Source organism: Lissotriton vulgaris, unplaced genomic scaffold (genome assembly GCF_964263255.1).
Source record: "Lissotriton vulgaris unplaced genomic scaffold, aLisVul1.2 SCAFFOLD_383, whole genome shotgun sequence".
Taxonomy (NCBI): domain Eukaryota; kingdom Metazoa; phylum Chordata; class Amphibia; order Caudata; family Salamandridae; genus Lissotriton; species Lissotriton vulgaris.
In genome coordinates, this window is record NW_028242037.1 from 260928 (window position 1) to 281069 (window position 20142).

Below are 20142 nucleotides of genomic sequence, written 5' to 3' on the forward strand. Positions count from 1 at the left end.
CTGGGGGTCCTGTACACACCCCTCACCTATGTCTGGGCACTGCTGGGAGTCCTGTACACACCCCTCTCCTATGTCTGGGCACTGCTGGGAGTCATATCCACCCACCCCTGTCATGTCTGTGCACTGCTGGGGGTCCTGTACGCACCCGTCTCCTATGTCTAGGTACTGCTGGGGGTCCTGTACATACCCCCTCTCCTATGTCTGGGCACTGATGGGAGCGCTGTACACACCCATCTCCTATGTCTGGGCACTTCTGGGGGTCCTGTACACACCCCCTCTCCTATGTCTGGGCACTGCTGGGAGTCATATCCACCCACCCCTGTCATGTCTGGGCACTGCTGGGGGTCCTGTACACACCTCCTCTCCTATGTCTGGGCACTGCTGGGGGCCCTGTACAAATCCCCTCTCCTTTGTCTGGGCACTGCTGGGAGTCCTGTACACACCCCTCTCCTATGTCTGGGCACTGCTGGGAGTCATATCCACCTACCCCTGTCATGTCTGGGCACTGCTGGGGGTCCTGTACACACCTCCTCTCCTATTTCTGGGCACTGCTGGGGGTCCTGTACACACCCCTCTCCTATGTCTGGGCACTGCTGGGAGTCCTGTACACACCCCTCTCCTATGTCTGGGCACTGCTGGGAGTCATATCTACCCAACCCTGTCATGGCTGGGCACTGCTGGCAGTCCTGTACACACCCCCTCTCGTATGTCTGGGCCCTGCTGGGAGTCATATCCACCAACCCCTGTCATGTCTGTGCACTGCTGGGGGTCTTGTACACACCCCTCTCCTATGTCTGGGCACTGCTGGGAGTCCTGTACACACCCCTCTCCTATGTCTGGGCACTGCTGGGAGTCATATCCACCCACCCCTGTCATGACTGGGCACTGCTGGGGGTCCTGAACACACCCCCTCTCCTATGTCTGGGCACTGCTGGGAGTCATATCCACCCACCCCTGTCATGTCTGTGCACTGCTGGGCATCCTGTACACACCCCTCCCCTATGTCTGGGCACTGCTGGGGGTCCTGTACCCACCCCTCTCCTATGTCTGGGCAATGCTCGGAGTCCTGTACACACCCCTCTCCTATGTCTGGGCACTGCTGGGAGTCATATCCACCCACCCCTGTCATGTCTGTGTACTGCTGGGGGTCCTGTACACACCCCTCTCCTGTGTCTTTGCACTGCTGGGGGTCCTGTACACACCCCTCTCCTGTGTCTCTGCACTGCTGGGGGTCCTGTACACACCCTTCTCCTATGTCTGGGCACTGCTGGGAGACCTGTTCACACCCCTCTCCTATGTCTGGCACTGCTGGGAGTCATATCCACCCACCCCTGTCATGTCTGGGCACTGCTGGGGGTCCTGTTCACACCCCTCTCCTATGTCTGGGCACTGCTAGGGGTCCTGTACACACCCCTCTCCTATGTCTGAGCACTGCTGGGGGTCCTGTACACACCCCTCTCCTATGTCTGAGCACTGCTGGGAGTCCTGTACACATCCCTCTCCTATGTCTGGGCACTGCTGGGGGTCCTGTACACCCCCCCTCTCCTATATCTGGGCACTGCTGGGAGTCATATCCACCCACCCCTGTCATGTCTGGGCACTGCTGGGAGGTCCTGTACACACACTCTCTCCTATGTCTGGGCACTGCTGGGGGTCCTGTACACACCCCTCTCCTATGTCTGGGCACTGCTGGGAGTCCTGAACACACCCCTCTCCTATGTCTGGGCACTGCTGGGAGTCATATCCACCCACCCCTGTCATGTCTGGGCACTGCTGAGGTCCTGTACACACCCCCTCTCCTATGTCTGGGCACGGCTGGGAGTCATATTCATCCACCCCTGTCATGTCTGTGCACTGCTGGGCGTCCTGTACACACCCCTCTCCTATGTCTGGGCACTGCTGAGAGTCCTGTACACACCCCTCTCCATTGTCTGGGCACTGCTGGGAGTCAAATCCACCCACCTCTGTCATGACTGGGCACTGCTGAGAGTCCTGTACACACCCCTCTCCTATGTCTGGGCACTGCTGGGGGTCCTGTACACACCTCCTCTCTTATGTCTGGGCACTGCTGGGAGTCCTGTATACACCCCTCCCCTATGTCTGGGCACTGCTGGGAGTCATATCCACCCACCCCTGTCATGTCTGTGCACTGCTGGGCATCCTGTACACACCCCTCTTCTATGTCTGGGCACTGCTGGGGGTCCTGTACCCACCCCTCTCCTATGTCTGGGCACTGCTGGGAGTCCTGTACACACCCCTCTCCTATGTCTGGGCACTGCTGAGAGTCATATCCACCCACCCCTGTCATGTCTGTGCACTGCTGGGGGTCCTGTACATACCCCTCTCCTATGTCTGTGCACTGCTGGGGGTCCTGTACACACCCCTCCCCTGTGTCTGTGCACTGCTGGGGGTCCTGTGCACACCCCTCCTATGTCTGGGCACTGCTGGGAGTCCTGTACACACCCCTCTCCTATGTCTGGCCACTGCTGGGAGACATATCCACCCACCCCTGTCATGTCTGGGCACTGCGGGGGTCCTGTATACACCCCTCTCCTATGTCTGGGTACTGCTGGGGGTCCTGTACACACCCCTCTCCTATGTTTGGGCACTGCTGGGAGTCATGTACACACCCCTCTCCTACGTCTGGGCACTGCTGGGGGTCCTCCTTTACACTCCCCTCTCCTATGTCTGGGCACTGCTGGGAGTCCTGTACACACCCCTCTCCTATGTCCAGGCACTGCTGGGAGTCAAATCCACCCACCCCTGTCATGTCTGTAGCCTGCTGAGGGTCCTGTAAACACCCCTCTCCTATGTCTGGGGACTGCTGGGAGTCATATCCACCCACCCCTGCCATGTCTGAGCACTGCTGGGTGTCCTGTACACACCCCTCTCCTATGTCTGGGCACTGCTGGGGGTCCTGTACACACCCCCTCTCCTATGTCTGGGCACTGCTGGGAGTCCTGTACACACCCCTCTCCTATGTCTGGGCACTGCTGGGGGTCCTGTACACACCCCCTTTCATATGTCTGGGCACTGCTGGGAGTTATATCTACCCACCCCTGTCATGTTTGGGCACTGCTGGGGGTCCAGTACACACCTCCTCTCCTATGTCTGGGCACTGCTGGGGGTCCTGTACACACCCCCTATCCTATGTCTGGGCACTGCTGGCAGTCCTGTACACATCCCTCTCCTATGTCTGGGCACTGCTGGGGGTCCTGTACACACCCCCTCTGCTATGTCTGGGCACTGCTGGGAGTCATATCCACCTACCCCTGTCATGTCTGGGCACTGATGAGGGGTCCTGTACACACACCCTCTCCTATGTCTGGGCACTGCTGGGGGTCCTGTACACACCCCTCTCCTTTGTCTGGGCACTGCTGGGAGTCCTGTACACACCCCTCTCCTATGTCTGGGCACTGCTGGGAGTCCTGTACACACCCCTCTCCTATGTCTGGGCACTGCTGGGAGTCCTAGACGCCCACCCCTGTCATGTCTGTGCACTGTTGTGGGTCCTGTACACACCCCTCTTCTATGTCCGGGCACTGCTGGGGGTCTTGTACACACCCCTCTCCTATGTCTGTGCACTGCTGGTGGTCCTGTACACACCCCTCTCCTATGTCTGGGCACTGCTGGGAGTCCTGTACACACCCCTCTCCTATGTCTGGGCACTGCTGGGAGTCATACCCACCCACCCCTGTCATGTCTGGGCACTGCTGGGGGTCCTGTACACACCCCCTCTCCGATGTCTCGGCACTGCTGGGGGTCCTCTACACACCCCTCTCCTATGTCTGAGCACTGCTGGGGCTCCTGTACAAACCCCTCTCCTATGTCTGAGCACTGCTGGGAGTCCTGTACACACCCCTCTCCTATGTCTGGGCACTGCTGGGAGTCCTGTACACACCCCTCTCCTATGTCTGGGCACTGCTGGGAGTCATATCCACCCACCCCTGTCATGTCTGTGCACTGCTGGGGGTCCTGTACGCACCCGTCTCCTATGTCTAGGTACTGCTGGGGGTCCTGTACATACCCCCTCTCCTATGTCTGGGCACTGATGGGAGCGCTGTACACACCCATCTCCTATGTCTGGGCACTTCTGGGGGTCCTGTACACACCCCCTCTCCTATGTCTGGGCACTGCTGGGAGTCATATCCACCCACCCCTGTCATGTCTGGGCACTGCTGGGGGTCCTGTACACACCTCCTCTCCTATGTCTGGGCACTGCTGGGGGCCCTGTACAAATCCCCTCTCCTTTGTCTGGGCACTGCTGGGAGTCCTGTACACACCCCTCTCCTATGTCTGGGCACTGCTGGGAGTCATATCCACCTACCCCTGTCATGTCTGGGCACTGCTGGGGGTCCTGTACACACCTCCTCTCCTATTTCTGGGCACTGCTGGGGGTCCTGTACACACCCCTCTCCTATGTCTGGGCACTGCTGGGAGTCCTGTACACACCCCTCTCCTATGTCTGGGCACTGCTGGGAGTCATATCTACCCAACCCTGTCATGGCTGGGCACTGCTGGCAGTCCTGTACACACCCCCTCTCGTATGTCTGGGCCCTGCTGGGAGTCATATCCACCAACCCCTGTCATGTCTGTGCACTGCTGGGGGTCTTGTACACACCCCTCTCCTATGTCTGGGCACTGCTGGGAGTCCTGTACACACCCCTCTCCTATGTCTGGGCACTGCTGGGAGTCATATCCACCCACCCCTGTCATGACTGGGCACTGCTGGGGGTCCTGAACACACCCCCTCTCCTATGTCTGGGCACTGCTGGGAGTCATATCCACCCACCCCTGTCATGTCTGTGCACTGCTGGGCATCCTGTACACACCCCTCCCCTATGTCTGGGCACTGCTGGGGGTCCTGTACCCACCCCTCTCCTATGTCTGGGCAATGCTCGGAGTCCTGTACACACCCCTCTCCTATGTCTGGGCACTGCTGGGAGTCATATCCACCCACCCCTGTCATGTCTGTGTACTGCTGGGGGTCCTGTACACACCCCTCTCCTGTGTCTTTGCACTGCTGGGGGTCCTGTACACACCCCTCTCCTGTGTCTCTGCACTGCTGGGGGTCCTGTACACACCCTTCTCCTATGTCTGGGCACTGCTGGGAGACCTGTTCACACCCCTCTCCTATGTCTGGCACTGCTGGGAGTCATATCCACCCACCCCTGTCATGTCTGGGCACTGCTGGGGGTCCTGTTCACACCCCTCTCCTATGTCTGGGCACTGCTAGGGGTCCTGTACACACCCCTCTCCTATGTCTGAGCACTGCTGGGGGTCCTGTACACACCCCTCTCCTATGTCTGAGCACTGCTGGGAGTCCTGTACACATCCCTCTCCTATGTCTGGGCACTGCTGGGAGTCCTGTACACCCCCCCTCTCCTATATCTGGGCACTGCTGGGAGTCATATCCACCCACCCCTGTCATGTCTGGGCACTGCTGGGAGGTCCTGTACACACACTCTCTCCTATGTCTGGGCACTGCTGGGGGTCCTGTACACACCCCTCTCCTATGTCTGGGCACTGCTGGGAGTCCTGAACACACCCCTCTCCTATGTCTGGGCACTGCTGGGAGTCATATCCACCCACCCCTGTCATGTCTGGGCACTGCTGAGGTCCTGTACACACCCCCTCTCCTATGTCTGGGCACGGCTGGGAGTCATATTCATCCACCCCTGTCATGTCTGTGCACTGCTGGGCGTCCTGTACACACCCCTCTCCTATGTCTGGGCACTGCTGAGAGTCCTGTACACACCCCTCTCCATTGTCTGGGCACTGCTGGGAGTCAAATCCACCCACCTCTGTCATGACTGGGCACTGCTGAGAGTCCTGTACACACCCCTCTCCTATGTCTGGGCACTGCTGGGGGTCCTGTACACACCTCCTCTCTTATGTCTGGGCACTGCTGGGAGTCCTGTATACACCCCTCCCCTATGTCTGGGCACTGCTGGGAGTCATATCCACCCACCCCTGTCATGTCTGTGCACTGCTGGGCATCCTGTACACACCCCTCTTCTATGTCTGGGCACTGCTGGGGGTCCTGTACCCACCCCTCTCCTATGTCTGGGCACTGCTGGGAGTCCTGTACACACCCCTCTCCTATGTCTGGGCACTGCTGAGAGTCATATCCACCCACCCCTGTCATGTCTGTGCACTGCTGGGGGTCCTGTACATACCCCTCTCCTATGTCTGTGCACTGCTGGGGGTCCTGTACACACCCCTCCCCTGTGTCTGTGCACTGCTGGGGGTCCTGTGCACACCCCTCCTATGTCTGGGCACTGCTGGGAGTCCTGTACACACCCCTCTCCTATGTCTGGCCACTGCTGGGAGACATATCCACCCACCCCTGTCATGTCTGGGCACTGCGGGGGTCCTGTATACACCCCTCTCCTATGTCTGGGTACTGCTGGGGGTCCTGTACACACCCCTCTCCTATGTTTGGGCACTGCTGGGAGTCATGTACACACCCCTCTCCTACGTCTGGGCACTGCTGGGGGTCCTCCTTTACACTCCCCTCTCCTATGTCTGGGCACTGCTGGGAGTCCTGTACACACCCCTCTCCTATGTCCAGGCACTGCTGGGAGTCAAATCCACCCACCCCTGTCATGTCTGTAGCCTGCTGAGGGTCCTGTAAACACCCCTCTCCTATGTCTGGGGACTGCTGGGAGTCATATCCACCCACCCCTGCCATGTCTGAGCACTGCTGGGTGTCCTGTACACACCCCTCTCCTATGTCTGGGCACTGCTGGGGGTCCTGTACACACCCCCTCTCCTATGTCTGGGCACTGCTGGGAGTCCTGTACACACCCCTCTCCTATGTCTGGGCACTGCTGGGGGTCCTGTACACACCCCCTTTCATATGTCTGGGCACTGCTGGGAGTTATATCTACCCACCCCTGTCATGTTTGGGCACTGCTGGGGGTCCAGTACACACCTCCTCTCCTATGTCTGGGCACTGCTGGGGGTCCTGTACACACCCCCTATCCTATGTCTGGGCACTGCTGGCAGTCCTGTACACATCCCTCTCCTATGTCTGGGCACTGCTGGGGGTCCTGTACACACCCCCTCTGCTATGTCTGGGCACTGCTGGGAGTCATATCCACCTACCCCTGTCATATCTGTGCACTGCTGGGGGTCCTGTACACACCCCTCTCTTGTGTCTGTGCACTGCTGGGGGTCCTGTACACATCCCTCTCCTATATCTGGGCACTGCTGGGAGTCCTGTACACACCCCTCTCCTATGTCTGTGCACTGCTGTGAGTCATATCCACCCACTCCTGTCATGTCTGGGCATTGCTGGGCGTCCTGTACACACCCCTCTCCTATGTCTGGGCACTGCTGGGGGTCCTGTACACACCCCCTCTCATATGTCTGGGCACTGCTGGGAGTTATATCCACCCACCCCTGTCATGTCTGGGCACTGCTGGGGGTCCAGTACACACCTCCTCTCCTATGTCTGGGCACTGTTGGGGGTCCTGTACACACCCCCTATCCTATGTCTGGGCACTGCTGGGGGTCCTGTACACACCCCCTCTCCTATGTCTGGGCACTGCTGGGAGTCATATCCACCTACCCCTGTCATGTCTGGGCACTGATGGGGGGTCCTGTACACACACCCTCTCCTATGTCTGGGCACTGCTGGGGGTCCTGTACACACCCCTCTCCTATGTCTGGGCACTAATGGGAGTCCTGTACACACCCCTCTCCGATGTCTGGGCACTGCTGGGGGTCCTGTACACACCCCCTCTCCTATGTCTGGGCACTGCTGGGAGTCATATCCACCTACCCCTGTCATGTCTGGGCACTGATGGGGGATCCTGTACACACACCCTCTCCTATGTCTGGGCACTGCTTGGGTCCAGTACACACCCCCTCTCCTATGTCTGGGCACGGCTGGGAGTCATATCCACCCACCCCTGTCATGTCTGTGCACTGCTGTGCGTCCTGTACACACCCCTCTCCTATGTCTGGGCACTGCTGGGAGTCCTGTACACACCCCTCTCCATTGTCTGGGCACTGCTGGGAGTCAAATCCACCCACCCCTGTCATGACTGGGCACTGCTGGGGGTCCTGTACACACCCCCTATCCTATGTCTGGGCACTGCTGGGGGTCCTGTACACACCTCTCACCTCTGTCTGGGCACTGCTTGGGGTCCTGTACCCACCCCTCTCCTATGTCTGGGCACTGCTGGGAGTACTGTACACACCCCATTCCTATGTCTGGGCACTGCTGGGAGTCATATCCACCCACCCTGTCATGTCTGTGCACTGCTGGGGGTCCTGTACACACCCGTCTCCTATGTCTGTGCACTGCTGGGGGTCCTGTACACACCCCTCTCTTGTGTCTGCGCACTGCTGGGAGTCCTGTACACATCCCTCTCCTATATCTGGGCACTGCTGGGAGTCCTGTACACACCCCTCTCCTATGTCTGTGCACTGCTGGGAGTCATATCCACCCACCCCTGTCATGTCTGGGCACTGCTGGGAGTCCGGTACACACCCCTCTCCTATGTCTGGGCACTGCTGGGGGTCCTGTACCCACCCCTCTCCTATGTCGGGGCACTGCTGGAGTCCTGTACACACCGCTCTCCTATGTCTGGGCACTGCTGGGAGTCATATCCACCTACCCCTGTCATGTCTGTGCACTGTTGGGGGTCCTGTACACACCCCTCTCCTATGTCTGGGCACTGCTGGGAGTCCTGTACACACCTCTCTCCTATGTCTGGGCACTGCTGGGGGTTCTGTACCCACCCCTCTCCTATGTCTGGGCAATGCTGGGAGTCCTGTACACACCCCTCTCCTATGTCTGGGCACTGCTGGGAGTCATATCCACCCACCCCTGTCATGTCTGTGTACTGCTGGGGGTCCTGTACACACCCCTCTCCTATGTCTTTGCACTGCTGGGGGTCCTGTACACACCCCTCTCCTGTGTCTGGGCACTGCTGGGAGTCCTGTACACACCCCTCTCCTATGTCTGGCACTGCTGGGAGTTATATCCACCCACCCCTGTCATGTCTGGGCACTGCTGGGGGTCCTTTACACACCCCTCTCCTATGTCTGGGCACTGCTGGGGGTCCTGTACACACCCCTCTCCTATGTCTGAGCACTGCTGGGGGTCCTGTACACACCCCTCTCCTATGTCTGGGCACTGCTGGGGTCCTGTACACACCCCTCTCCTATGTCTGGGCACTGCTGGGAGTCCTGTACACACCCCTCTCCTATGTCTGGGCACTGCTGGGGTCCTGTACACACCCCTCTCCTATGTCTGGGCACTGCTGGGAGTCCTGTACACACCGCTCTCCTATGTCTGGGCACTGCTGGGAGTCCTGTACACAGCCCTAACCTATGTCTGGGCACTGCTGGGAGTCATATCCACCCACCCCTGTCATGTCTGGGCACTTCTGGGGATCCTTTACACACCCCTCTCCTATGTCTGTGCACTGCTGGGGGTCCTTTACACACCCCCTCTCCTATGTCTGGGCACTGCTGGGGGTTCTGTACACACCCCTCTCCTATGTCTAGGCACTGCTGGGAGTCCTGTACACACCGCTCTCCTATGTCTGGGCACTGCTGGGAGTCATATCCATCCACCCCTATCATGTCTGGGTACTGCTGGAGGTCCTGTACACACCCCCTCTCCTATGTCTGGGCACTGCTGGGGGTCCTGTACACACCCCTCTCCTATGTCTGGGCACTGCTGGGAGTCATATCCACCCACCCCTGTCATGTCATGTCTATGCACTGCTGGGGGTCCTGTACACACCCCTCTCCTATGTCTGGGCATTGCAGGGGGTCCTGTACATATCTCCTCTCCTATGTCTGGGCACTGCTGGGGGTCCTGTACACACCGCTCTTCTATGTCTGGGCACTGCTGGGGGTCCTGTACACACCCCTCTTCTATGTCTCGGTACTGCTGGGGGTCCTGTACACACCCCTCACCTATGTCTGGGCACTGCTGGGAGTCCTGTACACACCCCTCTCCTATGTCTGGGCACTGCTGGGAGTCATATCCACCCACCCCTGTCATGTCTGTGCACTGCTGGGGGTCCTGTACGCACCCGTCTCCTATGTCTAGGTACTGCTGGGGGTCCTGTACATACCCCCTCTCCTATGTCTGGGCACTGATGGGAGCGCTGTACACACCCATCTCCTATGTCTGGGCACTTCTGGGGGTCCTGTACACACCCCCTCTCCTATGTCTGGGCACTGCTGGGAGTCATATCCACCCACCCCTGTCATGTCTGGGCACTGCTGGGGGTCCTGTACACACCTCCTCTCCTATGTCTGGGCACTGCTGGGGGCCCTGTACAAATCCCCTCTCCTTTGTCTGGGCACTGCTGGGAGTCCTGTACACACCCCTCTCCTATGTCTGGGCACTGCTGGGAGTCATATCCACCTACCCCTGTCATGTCTGGGCACTGCTGGGGGTCCTGTACACACCTCCTCTCCTATTTCTGGGCACTGCTGGGGGTCCTGTACACACCCCTCTCCTATGTCTGGGCACTGCTGGGAGTCCTGTACACACCCCTCTCCTATGTCTGGGCACTGCTGGGAGTCATATCTACCCAACCCTGTCATGGCTGGGCACTGCTGGCAGTCCTGTACACACCCCCTCTCGTATGTCTGGGCCCTGCTGGGAGTCATATCCACCAACCCCTGTCATGTCTGTGCACTGCTGGGGGTCTTGTACACACCCCTCTCCTATGTCTGGGCACTGCTGGGAGTCCTGTACACACCCCTCTCCTATGTCTGGGCACTGCTGGGAGTCATATCCACCCACCCCTGTCATGACTGGGCACTGCTGGGGGTCCTGAACACACCCCCTCTCCTATGTCTGGGCACTGCTGGGAGTCATATCCACCCACCCCTGTCATGTCTGTGCACTGCTGGGCATCCTGTACACACCCCTCCCCTATGTCTGGGCACTGCTGGGGGTCCTGTACCCACCCCTCTCCTATGTCTGGGCAATGCTCGGAGTCCTGTACACACCCCTCTCCTATGTCTGGGCACTGCTGGGAGTCATATCCACCCACCCCTGTCATGTCTGTGTACTGCTGGGGGTCCTGTACACACCCCTCTCCTGTGTCTTTGCACTGCTGGGGGTCCTGTACACACCCCTCTCCTGTGTCTCTGCACTGCTGGGGGTCCTGTACACACCCTTCTCCTATGTCTGGGCACTGCTGGGAGACCTGTTCACACCCCTCTCCTATGTCTGGCACTGCTGGGAGTCATATCCACCCACCCCTGTCATGTCTGGGCACTGCTGGGGGTCCTGTTCACACCCCTCTCCTATGTCTGGGCACTGCTAGGGGTCCTGTACACACCCCTCTCCTATGTCTGAGCACTGCTGGGGGTCCTGTACACACCCCTCTCCTATGTCTGAGCACTGCTGGGAGTCCTGTACACATCCCTCTCCTATGTCTGGGCACTGCTGGGGGTCCTGTACACCCCCCCTCTCCTATATCTGGGCACTGCTGGGAGTCATATCCACCCACCCCTGTCATGTCTGGGCACTGCTGGGAGGTCCTGTACACACACTCTCTCCTATGTCTGGGCACTGCTGGGGGTCCTGTACACACCCCTCTCCTATGTCTGGGCACTGCTGGGAGTCCTGAACACACCCCTCTCCTATGTCTGGGCACTGCTGGGAGTCATATCCACCCACCCCTGTCATGTCTGGGCACTGCTGAGGTCCTGTACACACCCCCTCTCCTATGTCTGGGCACGGCTGGGAGTCATATTCATCCACCCCTGTCATGTCTGTGCACTGCTGGGCGTCCTGTACACACCCCTCTCCTATGTCTGGGCACTGCTGAGAGTCCTGTACACACCCCTCTCCATTGTCTGGGCACTGCTGGGAGTCAAATCCACCCACCTCTGTCATGACTGGGCACTGCTGAGAGTCCTGTACACACCCCTCTCCTATGTCTGGGCACTGCTGGGGGTCCTGTACACACCTCCTCTCTTATGTCTGGGCACTGCTGGGAGTCCTGTATACACCCCTCCCCTATGTCTGGGCACTGCTGGGAGTCATATCCACCCACCCCTGTCATGTCTGTGCACTGCTGGGCATCCTGTACACACCCCTCTTCTATGTCTGGGCACTGCTGGGGGTCCTGTACCCACCCCTCTCCTATGTCTGGGCACTGCTGGGAGTCCTGTACACACCCCTCTCCTATGTCTGGGCACTGCTGAGAGTCATATCCACCCACCCCTGTCATGTCTGTGCACTGCTGGGGGTCCTGTACATACCCCTCTCCTATGTCTGTGCACTGCTGGGGGTCCTGTACACACCCCTCCCCTGTGTCTGTGCACTGCTGGGGGTCCTGTGCACACCCCTCCTATGTCTGGGCACTGCTGGGAGTCCTGTACACACCCCTCTCCTATGTCTGGCCACTGCTGGGAGACATATCCACCCACCCCTGTCATGTCTGGGCACTGCGGGGGTCCTGTATACACCCCTCTCCTATGTCTGGGTACTGCTGGGGGTCCTGTACACACCCCTCTCCTATGTTTGGGCACTGCTGGGAGTCATGTACACACCCCTCTCCTACGTCTGGGCACTGCTGGGGGTCCTCCTTTACACTCCCCTCTCCTATGTCTGGGCACTGCTGGGAGTCCTGTACACACCCCTCTCCTATGTCCAGGCACTGCTGGGAGTCAAATCCACCCACCCCTGTCATGTCTGTAGCCTGCTGAGGGTCCTGTAAACACCCCTCTCCTATGTCTGGGGACTGCTGGGAGTCATATCCACCCACCCCTGCCATGTCTGAGCACTGCTGGGTGTCCTGTACACACCCCTCTCCTATGTCTGGGCACTGCTGGGGGTCCTGTACACACCCCCTCTCCTATGTCTGGGCACTGCTGGGAGTCCTGTACACACCCCTCTCCTATGTCTGGGCACTGCTGGGGGTCCTGTACACACCCCCTTTCATATGTCTGGGCACTGCTGGGAGTTATATCTACCCACCCCTGTCATGTTTGGGCACTGCTGGGGGTCCAGTACACACCTCCTCTCCTATGTCTGGGCACTGCTGGGGGTCCTGTACACACCCCCTATCCTATGTCTGGGCACTGCTGGCAGTCCTGTACACATCCCTCTCCTATGTCTGGGCACTGCTGGGGGTCCTGTACACACCCCCTCTGCTATGTCTGGGCACTGCTGGGAGTCATATCCACCTACCCCTGTCATGTCTGGGCACTGATGAGGGGTCCTGTACACACACCCTCTCCTATGTCTGGGCACTGCTGGGGGTCCTGTACACACCCCTCTCCTTTGTCTGGGCACTGCTGGGAGTCCTGTACACACCCCTCTCCTATGTCTGGGCACTGCTGGGAGTCCTGTACACACCCCTCTCCTATGTCTGGGCACTGCTGGGAGTCCTAGACGCCCACCCCTGTCATGTCTGTGCACTGTTGTGGGTCCTGTACACACCCCTCTTCTATGTCCGGGCACTGCTGGGGGTCTTGTACACACCCCTCTCCTATGTCTGTGCACTGCTGGTGGTCCTGTACACACCCCTCTCCTATGTCTGGGCACTGCTGGGAGTCCTGTACACACCCCTCTCCTATGTCTGGGCACTGCTGGGAGTCATACCCACCCACCCCTGTCATGTCTGGGCACTGCTGGGGGTCCTGTACACACCCCCTCTCCGATGTCTCGGCACTGCTGGGGGTCCTCTACACACCCCTCTCCTATGTCTGAGCACTGCTGGGGCTCCTGTACAAACCCCTCTCCTATGTCTGAGCACTGCTGGGAGTCCTGTACACACCCCTCTCCTATGTCTGGGCACTGCTGGGAGTCCTGTACACACCCCTCTCCTATGTCTGGGCACTGCTGGGAGTCATATCCACCCACCCCTGTCATGTCTGTGCACTGCTGGGGGTCCTGTACGCACCCGTCTCCTATGTCTAGGTACTGCTGGGGGTCCTGTACATACCCCCTCTCCTATGTCTGGGCACTGATGGGAGCGCTGTACACACCCATCTCCTATGTCTGGGCACTTCTGGGGGTCCTGTACACACCCCCTCTCCTATGTCTGGGCACTGCTGGGAGTCATATCCACCCACCCCTGTCATGTCTGGGCACTGCTGGGGGTCCTGTACACACCTCCTCTCCTATGTCTGGGCACTGCTGGGGGCCCTGTACAAATCCCCTCTCCTTTGTCTGGGCACTGCTGGGAGTCCTGTACACACCCCTCTCCTATGTCTGGGCACTGCTGGGAGTCATATCCACCTACCCCTGTCATGTCTGGGCACTGCTGGGGGTCCTGTACACACCTCCTCTCCTATTTCTGGGCACTGCTGGGGGTCCTGTACACACCCCTCTCCTATGTCTGGGCACTGCTGGGAGTCCTGTACACACCCCTCTCCTATGTCTGGGCACTGCTGGGAGTCATATCTACCCAACCCTGTCATGGCTGGGCACTGCTGGCAGTCCTGTACACACCCCCTCTCGTATGTCTGGGCCCTGCTGGGAGTCATATCCACCAACCCCTGTCATGTCTGTGCACTGCTGGGGGTCTTGTACACACCCCTCTCCTATGTCTGGGCACTGCTGGGAGTCCTGTACACACCCCTCTCCTATGTCTGGGCACTGCTGGGAGTCATATCCACCCACCCCTGTCATGACTGGGCACTGCTGGGGGTCCTGAACACACCCCCTCTCCTATGTCTGGGCACTGCTGGGAGTCATATCCACCCACCCCTGTCATGTCTGTGCACTGCTGGGCATCCTGTACACACCCCTCCCCTATGTCTGGGCACTGCTGGGGGTCCTGTACCCACCCCTCTCCTATGTCTGGGCAATGCTCGGAGTCCTGTACACACCCCTCTCCTATGTCTGGGCACTGCTGGGAGTCATATCCACCCACCCCTGTCATGTCTGTGTACTGCTGGGGGTCCTGTACACACCCCTCTCCTGTGTCTTTGCACTGCTGGGGGTCCTGTACACACCCCTCTCCTGTGTCTCTGCACTGCTGGGGGTCCTGTACACACCCTTCTCCTATGTCTGGGCACTGCTGGGAGACCTGTTCACACCCCTCTCCTATGTCTGGCACTGCTGGGAGTCATATCCACCCACCCCTGTCATGTCTGGGCACTGCTGGGGGTCCTGTTCACACCCCTCTCCTATGTCTGGGCACTGCTAGGGGTCCTGTACACACCCCTCTCCTATGTCTGAGCACTGCTGGGGGTCCTGTACACACCCCTCTCCTATGTCTGAGCACTGCTGGGAGTCCTGTACACATCCCTCTCCTATGTCTGGGCACTGCTGGGAGTCCTGTACACCCCCCCTCTCCTATATCTGGGCACTGCTGGGAGTCATATCCACCCACCCCTGTCATGTCTGGGCACTGCTGGGAGGTCCTGTACACACACTCTCTCCTATGTCTGGGCACTGCTGGGGGTCCTGTACACACCCCTCTCCTATGTCTGGGCACTGCTGGGAGTCCTGAACACACCCCTCTCCTATGTCTGGGCACTGCTGGGAGTCATATCCACCCACCCCTGTCATGTCTGGGCACTGCTGAGGTCCTGTACACACCCCCTCTCCTATGTCTGGGCACGGCTGGGAGTCATATTCATCCACCCCTGTCATGTCTGTGCACTGCTGGGCGTCCTGTACACACCCCTCTCCTATGTCTGGGCACTGCTGAGAGTCCTGTACACACCCCTCTCCATTGTCTGGGCACTGCTGGGAGTCAAATCCACCCACCTCTGTCATGACTGGGCACTGCTGAGAGTCCTGTACACACCCCTCTCCTATGTCTGGGCACTGCTGGGGGTCCTGTACACACCTCCTCTATTATGTCTGGGCACTGCTGGGAGTCCTGTATACACCCCTCCCCTATGTCTGGGCACTGCTGGGAGTCATATCCACCCACCCCTGTCATGTCTGTGCACTGCTGGGCATCCTGTACACACCCCTCTTCTATGTCTGGGCACTGCTGGGGGTCCTGTACCCACCCCTCTCCTATGTCTGGGCACTGCTGGGAGTCCTGTACACACCCCTCTCCTATGTCTGGGCACTGCTGAGAGTCATATCCACCCACCCCTGTCATGTCTGTGCACTGCTGGGGGTCCTGTACATACCCCTCTCCTATGTCTGTGCACTGCTGGGGGTCCTGTACACACCCCTCCCCTGTGTCTGTGCACTGCTGGGGGTCCTGTGCACACCCCTCCTATGTCTGGGCACTGCTGGGAGTCCTGTACACACCCCTCTCCTATGTCTGGCCACTGCTGGGAGACATATCCACCCACCCCTGTCATGTCTGGGCACTGCGGGGGTCCTGTATACACCCCTCTCCTATGTCTGGGTACTGCTGGGGGTCCTGTACACACCCCTCTCCTATGTTTGGGCACTGCTGGGAGTCATGTACACACCCCTCTCCTACGTCTGGGCACTGCTGGGGGTCCTCCTTTACACTCCCCTCTCCTATGTCTGGGCACTGCTGGGAGTCCTGTACACACCCCTCTCCTATGTCCAGGCACTGCTGGGAGTCAAATCCACCCACCCCTGTCATGTCTGTAGCCTGCTGAGGGTCCTGTAAACACCCCTCTCCTATGTCTGGGGACTGCTGGGAGTCATATCCACCCACCCCTGCCATGTCTGAGCACTGCTGGGTGTCCTGTACACACCCCTCTCCTATGTCTGGGCACTGCTGGGGGTCCTGTACACACCCCCTCTCCTATGTCTGGGCACTGCTGGGAGTCCTGTACACACCCCTCTCCTATGTCTGGGCACTGCTGGGGGTCCTGTACACACCCCCTTTCATATGTCTGGGCACTGCTGGGAGTTATATCTACCCACCCCTGTCATGTTTGGGCACTGCTGGGGGTCCAGTACACACCTCCTCTCCTATGTCTGGGCACTGCTGGGGGTCCTGTACACACCCCCTATCCTATGTCTGGGCACTGCTGGCAGTCCTGTACACATCCCTCTCCTATTTCTGGGCACTGCTGGGGGTCCTGTACACACCCCCTCTGCTATGTCTGGGCACTGCTGGGAGTCATATCCACCTACCCCTGTCATGTCTGGGCACTGATGAGGGGTCCTGTACACACACCCTCTCCTATGTCTGGGCACTGCTGGGGGTCCTGTACACACCCCTCTCCTTTGTCTGGGCACTGCTGGGAGTCCTGTACACACCCCTCTCCTATGTCTGGGCACTGCTGGGAGTCCTGTACACACCCCTCTCCTATGTCTGGGCACTGCTGGGAGTCCTAGACGCCCACCCCTGTCATGTCTGTGCACTGTTGTGGGTCCTGTACACACCCCTCTTCTATGTCCGGGCACTGCTGGGGGTCTTGTACACACCCCTCTCCTATGTCTGTGCACTGCTGGTGGTCCTGTACACACCCCTCTCCTATGTCTGGGCACTGCTGGGAGTCCTGTACACACCCCTCTCCTATGTCTGGGCACTGCTGGGAGTCATACCCACCCACCCCTGTCATGTCTGGGCACTGCTGGGGGTCCTGTACACACCCCCTCTCCGATGTCTCGGCACTGCTGGGGGTCCTCTACACACCCCTCTCCTATGTCTGAGCACTGCTGGGGCTCCTGTACAAACCCCTCTCCTATGTCTGAGCACTGCTGGGAGTCCTGTACACACCCCTCTCCTATGTCTGGGCACTGCTGGGAGTCCTGTACACACCCCTCTCCTATGTCTGGGCACTGCTGGGAGTCATATCCACCCACCCCTGTCATGTCATGTCTATGCACTGCTGGGGGTCCTGTACACACCCCTCTCCTATGTCTGGGCATTGCAGGGGGTCCTGTACATATCTCCTCTCCAATGTCTGGGCACTGCTGGGGGTCCTGTACACACCGCTCTTCTATGTCTGGGAACTGCTGGGGGTCCTGTACACACCCCTCTCCTATGTCTGGGCACTGCTGGGGGTCCTGTACACACCCCTCACCTATGTCTGGGCACTGCTGGGAGTCCTGTACACACCCCTCTCCTATGTCTGGGCACTGCTGGGAGTCATATCCACCCACCCCTGTCATGTCTGTGCACTGCTGGGGGTCCTGTACACACCCGTCTCCTATGTCTAGGTACTGCTGGGGGTCCTGTACATACCCCCTCTCCTATGTCTGGGCACTGCTGGGAGCGCTGTACACACCCCTCTCCTATGTCTGGGCACTGCTGGTGGTCCTGTACACACCCCCTCTCCTATGTCTGTACACTGCTGGGGGTCCTGTACACACGCCTCTCCCGTTTCTGGGCGCTGCTGGGAGTCCTGTACACACCCCTCTCCTATGTCTGGGCACTGCTGGGGGTCCTGTACACACCTCCTCTCCTATGTCTGGGCACTGCTGGGGGTCCTGTACAAACCCCCTCTCCTTTGTCTGGGCACTGCTGGGGTTCCTGTACACACACCCCTCCTATGTCTGTGCACTGCTGGGGGTCCTGTACACACGCCTCTCCTGTTTCTGGGCGCTGCTGGGAGTCCTGTACACACCCCTCTCCTATGTCTGGGCACTGCTGGGAGTCATATCTACCCAACCCTGTCATGGCTGGGCACTGCTGGCAGTCCTGTACACACCCCCTCTCGTATGTCTGGGCCATGCTTGGAGTCATATCCACCAACCCCTGTCATGTCTGTGCACTGCTGGGGGTCTTGTACACACCCCTCTCCTATGTCTGGGCACTGCTGGGAGTCCTGTACACACCCCTCTCCTATGTCTGGGCACTGCTGGGAGTCATATCCACCCACCCCTGTCATGACTGGGCACTGCTGGGGGTCCTGTACACACCCCCTCTCCTATGTCTGGGCACTGCTGGGGGTCCTGTACACACCCCTCCCCTATGTCTGGGCACTGCCGGGTCCTGTAGACACCCCTCTCCTATGTCTGGGCACTGCTGGGAGTCCTGTACACACCCCTCTCCTATGTCTGGGCACTGCTGGGGGTCCTGTACCCACCCCTCTCCTATGTCTGGGCACTGCTGGGAGCCCTGTACACACCCCTCTCCTATGTCTGGGCACTGCTGGGAGTCATATTCACCCACCCCTGTCATGTCTGTGCACTGCTGGGGGTCCTGTACACACCTCTCTCCTGTGTCTGTGCACTGCTGGGGGTCCTGTACACACCCCTCTCCTTTGTCTGGGCACTGCTGGGAGTCCTGTACACACCCCTCTCCTATGTCTGGGCACTGCTGGGAGTCCTGTACACACCCCTCTCCTATGTCTGGGCACTGCTGGGAGTCCTAGACACCCACCCCTGTCATGTCTGTGCACTGTTGTGGGTCCTGTACACACCCCTCTTCTATGTCCGGGCACTGCTGGGGGTCTTGTACACACCCCTCTCCTATGTCTGTGCACTGCTGGTGGTCCTGTACACACCCCTCTCCTATGTCTGGGCACTGCTGGGAGTCCTGTACACACCCCTCTCCTATGTCTGGGCACTGCTGGGAGTCATACCCACCCACCCCTGTCATGTCTGGGCACTGCTGGGGGTCCTGTACACACCCCCTCTCCGATGTCTCGGCACTGCTGGGGGTCCTCTACACACCCCTCTCCTATGTCTGAGCACTGCTGGGGCTCCTGTACAAACCCCTCTCCTATGTCTGAGCACTGCTGGGAGTCCTGTACACACCCCTCTCCTATGTCTGGGCACTGCTGGGGGTCCTGTACTCCCCCCTCTCCTATGTACGGGCACTTCTGGGAGTCCTGTGCTCACCCCTCTCCTATGTCTGGGCACTGCTGGGACTCATATCCACCCACCCCTGTCATGTCTGTGCACTGCTGGGCGTCCTGTACACACCCCACTCCTATGTCTGGGCACTGCTGGGGGTCCTGTGCACACCCCTCTCCTATATCTGGACACTGCCGGGGGTTCTGTACACACCCCTCCCCTATGTCTGGGCACTGCTGGGAGTCCTGTACACACCCCTCTCCTATGTCTGGGCACTGCTGGGAGTCCTGTACACACCCCATTCCTATGTCTGGGCACTGCTGGGAGTCATATCCACCCACCCCTGTCATGTCTGTGCACTGCTGGGGGTCCTGTACACACCCGTCTCCTATGTCTGTGCACTGCTGGGGGTCCTGTACATACCCCTCTCTTGTGTCTGTGCACTGCTGGGGGTCCTGTACACATCCGTCTCCTATATCTGGGCACTGCTGGGAGTCCTGTAC